This window comes from Natrix helvetica (genome assembly GCF_964273705.1).
Source record: "Natrix helvetica genome assembly, chromosome: Z".
In the NCBI taxonomy this organism is placed as follows: domain Eukaryota; kingdom Metazoa; phylum Chordata; class Lepidosauria; order Squamata; family Natricidae; genus Natrix; species Natrix helvetica.
Genome location: NC_138554.1, coordinates 92,121,360 through 92,134,812, shown reverse-complemented (window position 1 = coordinate 92,134,812; position 13,453 = coordinate 92,121,360). Strand labels below are relative to the sequence as shown.

At 43.7% G+C, this 13,453-nt stretch overlaps 1 protein-coding gene across 3 annotated transcripts in view; it reads left to right on the top strand.

Annotated features, from left to right (window-relative positions):
* The window catches only part of LRRC3B (leucine rich repeat containing 3B), a 103,876-nt gene that overhangs the window by 47,454 nt on the left and 42,969 nt on the right, over nucleotides 1–13,453 (top strand). The window contains exon 1 of one of the 3 annotated variants that reach the window (XM_081933733.1): nucleotides 10,645–10,752. The exons of the other annotated variants lie outside the window; for them this stretch is intronic. The gene's annotated coding sequence lies outside the window, so the exon portion shown is untranslated. Of the gene's footprint in view, nucleotides 1–10,644; nucleotides 10,753–13,453 lie in introns of those variants that run through there. 3 annotated transcript variants of the gene reach the window in all.

Here is a 13,453-nt window from a genome sequence, read left to right as displayed (position 1 = left end):
ATATACTCATTTTCTGAAGAAGTGGAGACAGCATCCAGAGATCATTTTGTTTATGCACGTCTGCGTATTAGTTTCGTCAAAAAAGCTGGGGAAGCTCAGCAGGAAGAGGTGGGACTTAAACTTTGCAGACTCTGTTCTATTGGATATACATGAGAACAAACCACACAGGGATGCTGTCTCAACTTCTTCAGAAAATGAGTGTATCAGGTAAGCCAATGCTACATTTTATTGGTGACAATTTGCATCTGTTGTAATTTTGTATTTTGCACATGTCTGTCTTCCTTAGTGACAAAAATGTCTCAGATGAATAGGGGTTGCTGTTCTAACCTTTGTTGTCTAATCTTTCCAAGCTTTGAGGCATCTTTCTTTTCATTTTTAATGAATCAAGTCGTGCTTCAGTTTATCAATATTGAATCTTTAAGGATCATGGAGTCAGAGCTTGCCATGATCCAGTTTACCAAACTTGCAAACTAACCGACACTGTAGCCAGTACCAGTGGTCAAAGTGCGGTTGATAGTAAGAAACATTAACTAATATTAAGAACAACAAAGTGCTCAAGTGGAACATTTGTAAGTTGGACGAGGTTCAGGAAGAAAAAGTGGAAAGAACTACAGAACATGTTTCTACTGACTGCTTTTATTTAAAGAGTAACAGCTGTGTGGTCCAAACCATAATATTACTGACAAACATTTTCTTCTACTTGGATTTATCATCAAAAATGATATTTGCAATAATATTTTTGAAGCCGAAGATAATGAGAAAAGAATACTTTTGAGCAGAAGTTCCATGTAAAGCCTCATAACCCCAGGATAAGCATACTTTTGTAAATATGGGACCAATATATCTGTCATTTTATTCCAAAAGAGCAGGGATAGTGTCTATATCACCAGAATGTTCTGGGGCTGCTTACTGTCCTACAAAGCAGGGGACAGGAGAAACCAAAGGGCATTGATGGGGGAAATAGACAGGTGTGAAGGGAGAGCGGAAAATAAAAATCCCTGCAATAATAAGTGCGGAGATATTCCAAGTGCCTGAATTTTGATCTACAGGTCATTACAATAGTCATACTTTGGGCACAGGTTATAAGTCAATTTTTAAGCACCATCGTAATTCTGAATGGTCACTGAATAAATGGTTATAAGGCCAGGACAACTTGTATAGTTGTAAGGATAATACTTCATACTTATACTATTATTTCTAAAGATTTGTCTCTGCCAAGCTTTCACAGTGAGAAGCCCATCATACATCACACCAATGTGGAAGTTAACTTGTGTGAAAACATTGGTCACACTAAATGCCTGCTGATCTGGAAATCCCTTCATGCACTATTGTTTGTGCAAAGAGATCTTTCAGTACCGCTAGGAATGTGGTGCCTGAAATAAATACTATGAATGTACTAGTTTTGAACAATATGCTGAAAGCTACAATCCAAAAAGGAGGACATCTACATTTAATTCCATCTTCTTCACTTATTTTAAATTAAATAGAGTTGATATGAACATATATTGTAAAGAATGTTTATATTGAAAACTACAATTTGATCATTTCTGGAGGCCTGAGTTCTTTTGAGAATGTCATGGTCTATAGGAGGGATAAGGTTTACCTAAATTCATTGTCCTAATTGTTGTAACTTATTATATAGTAATTGTTTATGTCCAGGATTGTGGATGCATAGTTCAACCTTTTCTCTGCTAACTCAGCAGCAGGATCTATAGGATATGCAGATGAAACTCGAAAAATTAGAATATCACGCAAAAGTTCATTTATTTCAGTAATGCAACTTAAAAGGTGAAACTTATATATGAGATAAGACTCAGTACATGCAAAGCAAGGTAGTTTAAGCTGTGATTTGTCGTAATTGTGATGATTATGGCGTACAGCTCATGAAAACCCCAAATCCACCATCTCAGAAAATTAGAATATTACATGCAATCAATAAAACAAGGATTGTACATAGAACAATATCGGACCTCTGAAAAGTTTAAGCATGCATATGTACTCAGTACTTGATTTGGGCCCCTTTTGCAGCAATTACTGCCTCAATGCAGCATGGCATGGAAGCTATTAGCCTGTGGCATTGCTGAAGTGTTATGGAAGACCAGGATGCTTCAATAGCTGCCTTCAAGTCTTCTGTATTGTTCGGTCTCGTGTCTCTCATCTTTCTCTTGGCTATGCCCCATAGATTCTCTATGGGGTTCAGGTCAGATGAGTTTGCTGGCCAATCAAGCACAGTAATCCCACAGCCATTGAACCAGGTTTTAGTGCTTTTGGCAGTGTGGGCAGCTGGAAAATGAAGTCAGCATCCCCATAAAGTTTGTCTGCAGAAGGAAGCATGAAGTGCTCCAAAATCTCCTGGTAGATGGCTGCGTTGACCCTGGTCTTAATGAAGCACAGTGGTCCAAAGTCCTGTTGCTCAGTGGTCCAAAGTCCTCTTTTCTGATGAGAGCAACTTTTGCCAAAAGCACCAAAAAGTGGTTCAATGACCGTGGGATTACTATGCTTGATTGGCCTCTCCATTCTTGCTCCATACTCTGGGTCCTTGGTTTCCAAATAAGATGCAAAAATTATCTAGGACAAATATATTCTCCTTCATTTGTATACTTCATAAGTAAACATGTTTAGGGCTGCACTGAGCTTTTATATTGTATCATCACAAAAAGCAGTCAAATCAAATCAATCTTTATGATTACACAGAAGTCTGCATTAATCCCCACGAAGGGTGCATTATTTATAAAAGTACAGTATGAAAAACTAAGAATTATAAAATGGTTTATTTTTCCAAAGTTAATGAAGTTTCCTCCAATAGTCTTTTTATATCCTTTTTGTTGAAAAATTATTTTATATTATTGCTTAAATTAAAACATCCATCCCTGGTTTTTGAAATAAAATTGTATAGTTTGTGTTATGTACTGAACTTCCCTGTCATAGACTTGCATTGCTGGCTCCTGATTGGCTAAGATGCAAGCAGCCTGCTGGCGGGAGAATCCAACTACCTAATTGGTTAAACGCCTGACAGCTCAAGTATGAAAGAGCTGTCAGCTGTCTTTTGCTTTTACGAGGTTTGCTGGTACGAGGTTTGCTGTACATATGAGCTGTTTGTCACTGTTAATAAAGGTTGTGTTAGCTTCAACCTGCCGTGCCTCAGTCCCTGTCTGCCTCGTTCTCCCTATAGAACACTGGCGACAAGGATGGGATCAGGTCTGAAGTAAAGGACAAAAGCGAAGTCACTGTTAGAGCTGCCTCAAGTCACTAAGCGACAAGACGTCGCTCATATCTGATTTTTTCTGATTCTTCATGCCCATCCTTTTCAGGATGGCTACCCAACCGGCATTCTTGGCATTCAGCCCAGCCACTGAAACATGGGACGCTTATCTCAAACGGTTTGAGTGCTTCACTGGTTTGTCTAGTGGCCGTAGGAGAGGCTATTTTCTCAGCGCCTGTGGCCACGAGATATTTGGTTCCAGATCACCAGCCAAAACTTCCAAGGGCCTCTCTCTCTCGTCATAGTTGACGGCCAGCTGCCCAGCCTCCTAGGGCTGGACTGGTTCTCCGGGTTGGAATTCAACATTTCCAGCATCCACTCCGTGGTTCCAGACTCTTTCGCCGCGCTGACCAGCGAGTTCACAGACGTTTTCGACGACCGGCTCGGTAAATATACGGGGACACCTATTTTGTTTAACTTGGACCCCCAGGTGGCCCCAATCCGCCTTAAGCCTAGGAGAGTGCCATTTGCCCTAAGGTCCAAGGTAGACTTAGAATTGGACAAGTTAATTGCACAAGGGGTGCTAGAGGCAGGAGACCACTCCCCCTGGGAGACCCCCATTGTGATACCCATAAAACAGGAGGGGAGCATTAGGATCTGTGGTGACTTTAAATGCACCATCAATAGAGAGTTGCAAGCCAACCCTTACCCTGTACCTGTGGTGCGGCACCTGCTCCACTCCGTGGGGCGGGGAAATGTGTTTGCAAAGTTAGACTTGGCACAAGCCTATCAGCAGCTTACGGTGGACGAGGCCACTGCCATGGCCCAGACCATCGTAACCCATCCGGGAGCCTTTAAGTGCAAGAGATTACAGTTTGGGGTTAGCATAGCCCCAGACATTTTTCAGAGCCTAATGGATCAATTGCTCCAAGGGCTGCCTGCGGTAGTGCCTTATTTCGATGATGTGCTTGTCTCCGCCAAGGATCAAGCCGACCTCATTGACAAGTTAAGGGCGGTCCTGCACAGATTTCACCAGGTGGGGCTAAAATTTAAGCGGGGGAAATGCAAGTTACGAGTCCCCAGTGTAGAATTTTTGGGGTACCTAGTGGATGCCAAAGGCATCCACCCTACCCTGTCCAAGATAGAGGTGATCAAAAACGCCCCCACGCCCACATCTAAGGTGGAGCTTCAAGCCTTTCTTGGGCTCCTCAATTTCTATGCCATATTGTTGCCGCATAAGGCTTTTTAGCTGAGCCCCTGCACAGGCTCCTAGACTCTAAGACCCCCTGACATTGGGGTCCTAAGGAAGCCCATGCTTTCAGGGCGGTTAAGGATGTTCTCATGTCCCAGTCACTGCTGGTCCAGTACAGTGACCACCTCCCTTTGATTTTGGTGTGCGATGCATCGCCATATGGCATTGGGGCTGTTCTGAGCCACGTCCTCCCTAATGGCTCAGAAGCCCCAATTGCCTATTATTCCCACACGCTCTCGTCTGCGGAAAGGAACTACAATCAGCTAGACAAAGAGGCCATAGCTGCTGTAGCAGGGGTCAAACGTTTCCACGATTATGTTTACAGCCGTTTTTTTCAGTTGGTCACTGACCACAAACCTCTTTTGGGTCTCTTGGCAGGGGGCCACCAGACCCCTCAAATTCTGTCACCTAGAATGTCCAGGTGGACAATTTTCCTGGCAGCCTACAATTATCAGCTACTCTATAGACCAGGGAAGAATTTGGGGCATGCAGATGCCCTCAGTCGCTGCCCCCTGCCAGCTCCTGTTGTTGACCCTGCCCCCGCTGCCTCCGTCCTCCTGGTTGAGGAATTAGCCATTCCAATATCCTCCCGGGATATTGCCAGACTATCTGCAACTGACCCTGTTCTCTCCAAAGTGCTGGACCGGGTGCGCAGGGGGTGGCCGCAGGGGCCAGTTGGTCAGGAGTTCCAGCCTTTTTATGTACGCCAGCATGAGCTATCCATTCTCAATGGATGCCTGCTGTGGGGAAACTGGATAGTACCCCCCCCCCAAGCTTAGGGAGCCAATTTTGAGTTGCCTGCACACTGCTCACCCAGGAATTGTGCGAATGAAAGCGCTGGGCAGGAGCTACGTGTAGTGGCCCAAAATTGACCAGCAGATAGAGGACTGGGTGGCAGCTTGTCAACAGCGCCAGCAGTCAAGGCCGGCTCCCCCATCAGTGCCCATCAGAGAGTGGGACATGCCCCAGGCTCCATGGGCACGAGTCCATTTGGACTTTGCCGGCCCATTCCTAGGGCAGAACTTTTTAATTGTAGTGGATGCCTACTCAAAGTGGGTGGAGCTGGCACTCATGCCATCCACCACTTTGGAGGCCATCATAAAGGTGCTGGGAAGGCTTTTTGCAACCCATGGGCTGCCTGATGTGGTGGTGTCCGACAACGGGCCCCAGTTCACGTCGGCACCTTTCCAAATGTTCTTAGGGCAGCTAGGCATCTGTCATGCAACCACAGCTCCATTTCACCCGGCCGGCAATGGCCTGGCTGAATGGACTGCTAAGGAGGCATTGGGCCACCTGGGGCCAGGAAATTGGCAGGATAAATTGTCCCAATACCTCCTGGCGCAACATACGACATCGTGCCCGGTCACCAACCAAAGCCCAGCAGAACGGCTAATGGGATGCAGGCTCCGGACAACCCTGGACCAGCTGCACCCCAGCTGTGTGTCAGAAAAATGCCCCAACACAGACAACACTGCTCGAGCCTTTAAGTTGGGAGAGCTGGTCTACGCCCACAACTATGGGGCTAACCCAAGGTGGCTCTCCGGACAAATAATACAGCTAACTGGACCCTACTGTTATAGCGTCCAGCTTGACGATGGAAGAGAGTGGCGACGACACATTAATCAACTTCGACAAAGAACGACTGGTGCTTCTGACCTCCAACCAGGGCAGGCCCAATCCTACCCTGGGGAACTAACGCCGCTAGAAGCTGCTTCCGCACCCATCTCCAACACATTCTCATCGCCAACCCTACCTGGCAGTCCAGTTGGTCCAGTGGTGGTTACTTTTCCCGCCGTCTCTGCCGCTCAGTCTCCAGCAGTTCCGCAGGCCCAGCCAGCAGAGACTCCTCCTATGGCTGCTGCCCCCGAACTGAGACAATTGGGGCTGATCCGACGTCGGCCAGCATACTTGGCGGTCTACACATGTGCCAACTGGGAGGAGAGGGGTGTTATGTACTGAACTTCCCTGCCATAGACTTGCATTGCTGGCTCCTGATTGGCAAAGATGCAAGCAGCCTGCCGGCGGGAAAATCAAGCTCTTTTATACTCGAGCCTGACAGCTCGAGTATAAAAGAGCTGTCAGCTGTCTTTTGCTTCGCTGTTTGCCGGTACGAGGTTTGCCATACATATGAGCTGTTAATAAAGGTTGTGTTAGCTTCAACCTGCCTTGCCTCAGTCCCTGTCTGCCTCGTTCTCCCTATAGAACAGTTTGGCGCAGAGGAACTGTGTAAAGGAACAATTTGCTAATATTTGCTAATATTAGTTCAGTTTCTGCTTTTTCAATAAATAAGCCTATAGGCAAAAAATTGTGACAGTAAAATTCTGGGAAAAAACTTAATTGAAGGATCAGAATAATGTTTAGTACTTGCTTGAGTAAAATTTAATTTTGCGTATTGGTCTGGCACTGCTCTTTAGATTTTATTAACTAATGTTACCAATGTTCAAGCTGAACTTTTTTGTGGCTAGGGAGAAGGTTTACTGTGGCAGTGATATCCATGTGATCTTATTCTCTTAGTAATTTATTAGCAGTAAATTTCAGATGGAATATCCCAATATTTTAAAGGATCTTCTGAATGTGTATTTCAGATTTGATACAGACTATAATACAAGGTAACTTTCAACTACAATTGGCTCACAAATCCAGTTGTAAACCATTATGGTTATAAGTCATGTGACCAGATCCTATTTTTTGTATAATGTTCATGTTGTAATTAAGCAGATCAGGTGAGTATTAACTTAATGGCATAATTGTTATTTGAATCCTTTTTTCCAAATGGGCTTTTTTGTTTTTGCCAGAAACTGGCAAATAAGAACTGTAAATTGACAAAAAAGTCATTACAGAACTAGAACTAGCTTTACGGGCTATAAAGCTAGAACTAGTTTTATGGGCTATAAAGCATCTATTATGCTCTATACTCTGAATTGTCATAAGTCAATTAGCTAGTACTGCCAGTTCAGGATTCATAACTTTCGACAAATGGAAGATTGAGTAAATTTTGTTTGTTCCCTGGAGTTTTGCATCATAGATTACAGTAGCTCTATTACTAGTGCTAAGTAAATACAATTTGTGATAATCACATCTTCCAAAATAGACAGAGCCAGAATCTAACAAAAGAATAATAATATAATTAATAATATTAAAGTTGATGATTAAGTAAAAGAAGGTGTTTATTATTTGAGCCCATCTGTAAATAATTGTACAGATAGTCCTGAGCTTACAATTACAATTGAGACTAGAATTTCCATTGTTAGCTAAGTGAGGTTGTTGTTAAGTGAATCATGCCTAGTTTTACAACCATTTTGCCACTCTGGCCAGTGGACGAGTGATCTGGGAATAGGGGATCTAGCCATTATTCCCCTGTCATGGTCGGATCACTCACTTCTCCGGCTTGACTTCCCTGGTGCTACCCCCCACCGCGAGGAGGCGGAACCGGAAGGCATTAGATGGTTCCGCCCCAAGCGCCTGATGGAACCAGATAGGTTCCAGACGGAGCTTGGGCCACCTCCTGTGGATCTGACCCGCCCTCGAGTAGAGGACCTGGTGGACGCATGGAATAGTGCGACTACCGGGACCCTAGACCGGGTGGCGCCTTTGCGGCCTCTCCTGCGGTGACGAACCACCCTGGCCCCTTGGTTTACTGAGGAGCTAAGGGTGATGAAACGCCACAAGAGACACCTAGAGAGTCGTTGGAGATCCTCCCGTTCCGAATTTGACCGAGCACAGGCACGAGCCTATTTGAGGACGTACCTTGTGGCACTAAGAGCGGCCAAACGTCAATATTGTGCCGCTCTTATTGCGTCCGCAGATAACCGCCCTGCCGCCCTGTTTCGGGTGACTCGCTCCCTCTTGTTTGAGAGACCGCGGGAAGCCCCTTTACAGGGCAGAGCAGAGGAGTTTGGGAAATATCTACAGGACAAAGTCGCTCAAATCCGGATGGGATGGGCCCCTTTCAGTGGTCCAGTAGAGACGCCCGTGGTGAGTCTTGAGGGACCGCTTTGGGAGGAGTTTGACTCGGTTGCCATCGAGGATTTGGACAGGTTGCGTGGACGTCTGCGACCCACCACATGTTTATTGGACCCGTGTCCCTCCTGGCTTGTACTGGCATCCTGGGAGGTTACGTGCGACTGGCTCCTGGGCCTAGTGAACGCCTCGTTGGGTGAGGGATCTCTACCGGCCGCCTTGAAAGAGGCGGTGGTGAGGCCCCTGCTCAAGAAGCCTTCCCTGGACCCAACGGACCTAGCCAATTATCGTCCTGTCTCCAACCTTCCTTTTTTAGCGAAGGTTGTAGAGAATGTGGTGGTACAGCAGTTCCCACGTCACCTGGAGGAAAATGATTATCTAGACCCGCGCCAGTCCGGCTTCCGACCCGGGCACAGCACGGAGACGGCCTTGGTCGCATTGGTTGATGATCTCTGGAGGGCCAGAGATAGGGGTTGTTCCTCTATCCTGGTCCTATTAGATCTCTCAGCGGCGTTCGATACCATCGACCATGGTATCCTGTTGCACCGGCTAGAGGGGTTGGGAGTCAGGGGCACCGTTTTACGGTGGTTTGGCTCCTACCTCTCTGACCGGACGCAACGTGTGTTGGCAGGGGAGCAGAGTTCGACCCGGAGGTCACTCACATGTGGAGTGCCACAGGGATCGGTGCTCTCGCCTCTCCTGTTCAACACATACATGAAACCGCTGGGCGAGATCATCCGTGGCTTTGGGGTGGGATATCATCTGTATGCTGATGATACTCAGCTATACATTTCCACCCCGAACCACCCCAATGAGGCCGTCGAAATGATGTCCCGGTGTTTGGAGGCCGTACGGGTCTGGATGGATGGCAACCGACTAAAACTCAACCCTTCCAAGACGGAGTGGCTGTGGCTTCCGGCCCCCCGGTTCAACCAGGTGCTTCCATCTCTGGCCATTGGGGGCGTGCAACTAGCCCCCATGGAACAGGTGCGCAATTTGGGCGTCCTCCTAGATGCCCGGCTGTCCATGGATGACCATGTAACAGCCGTGGCAAGGGGGGCATTCCATCAGGTCCGCCTGATGCGCCAATTGCGCCCCTTATTGGACCGGGATGCCCTACGCACAGTCACCCATGCGCTAGTGACGTCTCGCCTGGACTACTGCAATGCTCTCTACATGGGGCTTCCCTTGAGATGCACTCGGAGACTACAGTTGGTCCAGAACGCGGCCGCGCGGGTGATTATGGGGAGGTCTAGATACTCCCCTGTAACACCTCTCCTGCGCGAGCTGCACTGGCTTCCTGTGGTCTACCGAGTGCGTTTCAAGGTTTTGATTATGATCTTTAAAGCGCTTCATGGCATAGGACCTAGTTACATGCAGGATCGCATCCTGCCCCACACATCCCTACGACCAATTCGCTCACACAGAGAGGGACTTCTCCAGGTGCCGTCCGCCAAACAGTGTCGGGGGGCGACATCCAGGAGCAGAGCCTTCTCTGTGATGGGCCCAGCCCTGTGGAATGACCTCCCCCGTGACATCAGGATTATTTCCGATCTCCGCTCCTTCCGTGTACAGTTGAAGACCCACCTCTTTCAATTATCCGGCCTGGCTCAACCGTAATTTTTTCATATTCTTCCTGACTGTCTTTTTTAAATTTTAAATTTTTATTGTATATTGGGTTTTTATTAAACGGGGCATGTTAATGGTTTTAATTTGTCTAAATGTTTTAATCTATTACCTCCTCCGTGCATGTATGTCTTTGTATATATGTATGTTTATATATGTCTTAGTGTACGCCGCCCCGAGTCCTGCCCGGAAAGGGAGCGGCTAATAAATCCAAATTTATTATTATTATTATTATATTATTAATTGTTAAGTGAATCATGCCATCATTTAAGTGAATCTGACTTTCCCCATTGACTTTGCATGTCAAAAACCAACTCAGAAGGTCGTAAATGACAATCACATAATCCCAGGGCAATGCAACCATCATACACATATGCCAGATGCCAAGCATTCAAATGTTGATTACATGATTATAGAAATGCTGCAGTGGTCATAAGAGTGCGGACTGGTAATAAGTCACTTTTTTCAGCACCATTGTAACTTCAAACAATCATTAAATGAATGGTTGTTAAGTCAAGGAGGACATATTCATCTACAGAAACACACATGGGGGTGCACACAGATGCACCCATCCATGTTCCCCCCCTTTTTTTTCTGACAGAAAGAAATAAGGAAATCCAAGATTTGCATTGTGATAACAAGTGGTATCCTTTATTGGAAAGAGAAGAGTGGGACTGCAGAACTGCAAAGAGATGAAGCAAGAGCAACAGAGGTTAGAATCCTGCTTAGGCTTTAGGAAAAAAACCGTACTTTCCCCAGGGAAAGATTCCCTTTGAAACATCAGCTAATCTTCGAGTTTGTCAAATATATTTGTAGCTTTTCTTCCTTGAAAATAGAGTCAGTATCTTAAATTTGCCTTCCTTTCAGACAACTGTGGTATTGTTATGGCAGTTAAATCACATGTTTGGTCAGAATCCATTATGCAAGTCTTAGTTGAAATATGTAATCTTACTAGGTGTGTGGGATAGGACTAGGCTTTCAAAAGAGTTCCATTGTGTGAGAATTTCCTTTGGTAGAACTCCCAGGTTGAAATTGAAAAATTGCTAGGTGGAAAGGTCCTTAATTAAGCTTTGCAGATTGTATAACAACTTTATTTTCAGCAGGCAGTAAATATAAACGATACCAAGACTTCTATTGTCTCTTGTTTGAGGCAGAGTTTTAAAAATAGATTTGTAGTAGCTAGTTTGGGAAAATAAGCATGCCTCATCAGCTTAAAGACATTTGGCACAGTAACTTGTAACCTTTACACTGAAGACATCATTGACATAATTTTTATTAATATTATATACGGGGGTTGAAAGACAGTTCTTTGGATCTGCAAATGATTCTTGCAGTTATATTGATCATTATTAAACATGCTGATTGTGCAATCCTGTTCATGAAATTTTAGAATTTTATTTTAAATTGAATTAGTTAATATTTAAGCTTTTTCTTTTTACTTACAATCTATTCAGGTTTAGATTTTTCATATACTTGCTTCTTTACTATTTTTGTAAAATAGATGTGAGAAAAACTTGGTGAAGGACACAAATATTTGAGGATGAGGAGGAAAGGCAATGATGCAAAAATGGGACTGGAGGTGACTGCAGAAGAGGTGTCAGACAGCATCCATATAGAGGCATTTATTGGGTATAAGTAATGGAAAAGCACATTTCCATTACGTATAACCTATAAATGCCTCTGCCTGGGATATTCCTTTCCTCCACTCTGTTTAGAAGAGCTAGGATTATTTTTGTTGTTGCTGCTGCTGCTGTTCTTGTTTTCAATTTCTAAAGTTGTCTTATATCTGATTTAGAAGTTCCCATTAAATGTTTTATGTTTCCTTTCTGAAATGATAGGAAACTACTACTGATTTTTAGCAATTACACTGCAAAACTTTAGTAAGGAGGGAGGGAAGGAAGAAAATTTATAATCCTTGGCCATAGGTTGTCTATTCAGGGTAGAAAACCACTGGCTCATTCTTTTGTGCTCCATTGTATTTTTCTAATTAACTAGATATATTGTTTTTCTTAATTTTATAGTAGTGCAGTATCATATAATGTTCTGCATACCTCTGTTCCATATGGAAATGAACATTTTTTTCATCTGTCAGTTTAAATATTTGCTTGCCAACTTTCTAGCACCATGAAAATTTTCATCTGAAGAAATGATAAAAGCTTGCATCAAAATTATTTTGTTCATCTCTTATCTGCCCATATCTATCTATTGCCCACCCAAAATAGCTTATAATTGGATAACACAAGACAATAAATCAATTAGAAACTTTGGATTTTCTCAGCAGATGATTTATTCATTGCTATAAAATACTATTTTTGGGGGGGGAGTACTAATTGTGCTTTTAAGTAGAAAAAGCAGATTTCTGATGCTGTGGTTATCAATTTAGATTTGTAAATGATATTCTATTCTTAAAATAAGCAATTGAGTTAAATTAATCCTGTTAACAATTCATTTACAGCATATTAGAATAGAAGGAGAGGGAAGGGAAGGGAGAAAAGAGAACACAAGAGAAATCATAGGGCCAGACCATGGAGGTTTCCCTAATCCAACAAGTTGCTCAAGCAGGAGACCTTAATATCATAAATGATTGTACAACCTTTTCTTCAAAATCTCCAGCAATGGAGCATCCAAAACTCCAGGAGGCAAGCTGTTCTATTGATTAATTCCTTACTATCAGGAAATTTCTCCTTAGTTTCAGATCAGATTTGTCTTTGAAGAACTTCAATCCATTGCTTCTTGATTTACCCCCAGGTGCTTTGGACAATAAGACAATCTCCTCTTCTCAGAGACAGCCCCTCAAGTACTGGAAGACAGCATCATGCACCCCCAATTCTTCTTTTTGTTAGGCTAGACATGTTCTGTACCTGTACATTTAATTTTTGCATTTGGTATGATGAACACTGTACAATATGGATATAGTTCTGTTATTAAAAGGCACTTGGTATGTGTATATTTCTGTGAAATGCAACAGAACCTGTACACAATGAGTTTGTTTAGGCCTTATCTGAGATTTGAACTATAAAAGTATAAAAATCATAAAACTATAAGAATTCAATGTATTTCTGTATAAACCATCAACTTTTGCTACTTTATACAGATATACAGGAATAAATTTAGGATACCTAGATCTAGTAATTTGTGCACTTACCCAGAAATAAATATTGAATGTATGAGGACTCATTTCTGAGTACAATTGCATAAAACTAAACTTCATTTATTTTCAAAGCACTAGTTTCATTCACACAGAAATTGATTGTGAAAAATTTAGATTGTATTCCTTTTGCAGAAATATTATATTTACACATGGATGGAATTTCATCTGAAAGGTCATTATTTCATTCATCTAGTTATATGTATGTCTCATTTAAGCAAATTTGCTTGGCTACCAGTTATAGGAAATCAAAAACAGAGCTTAC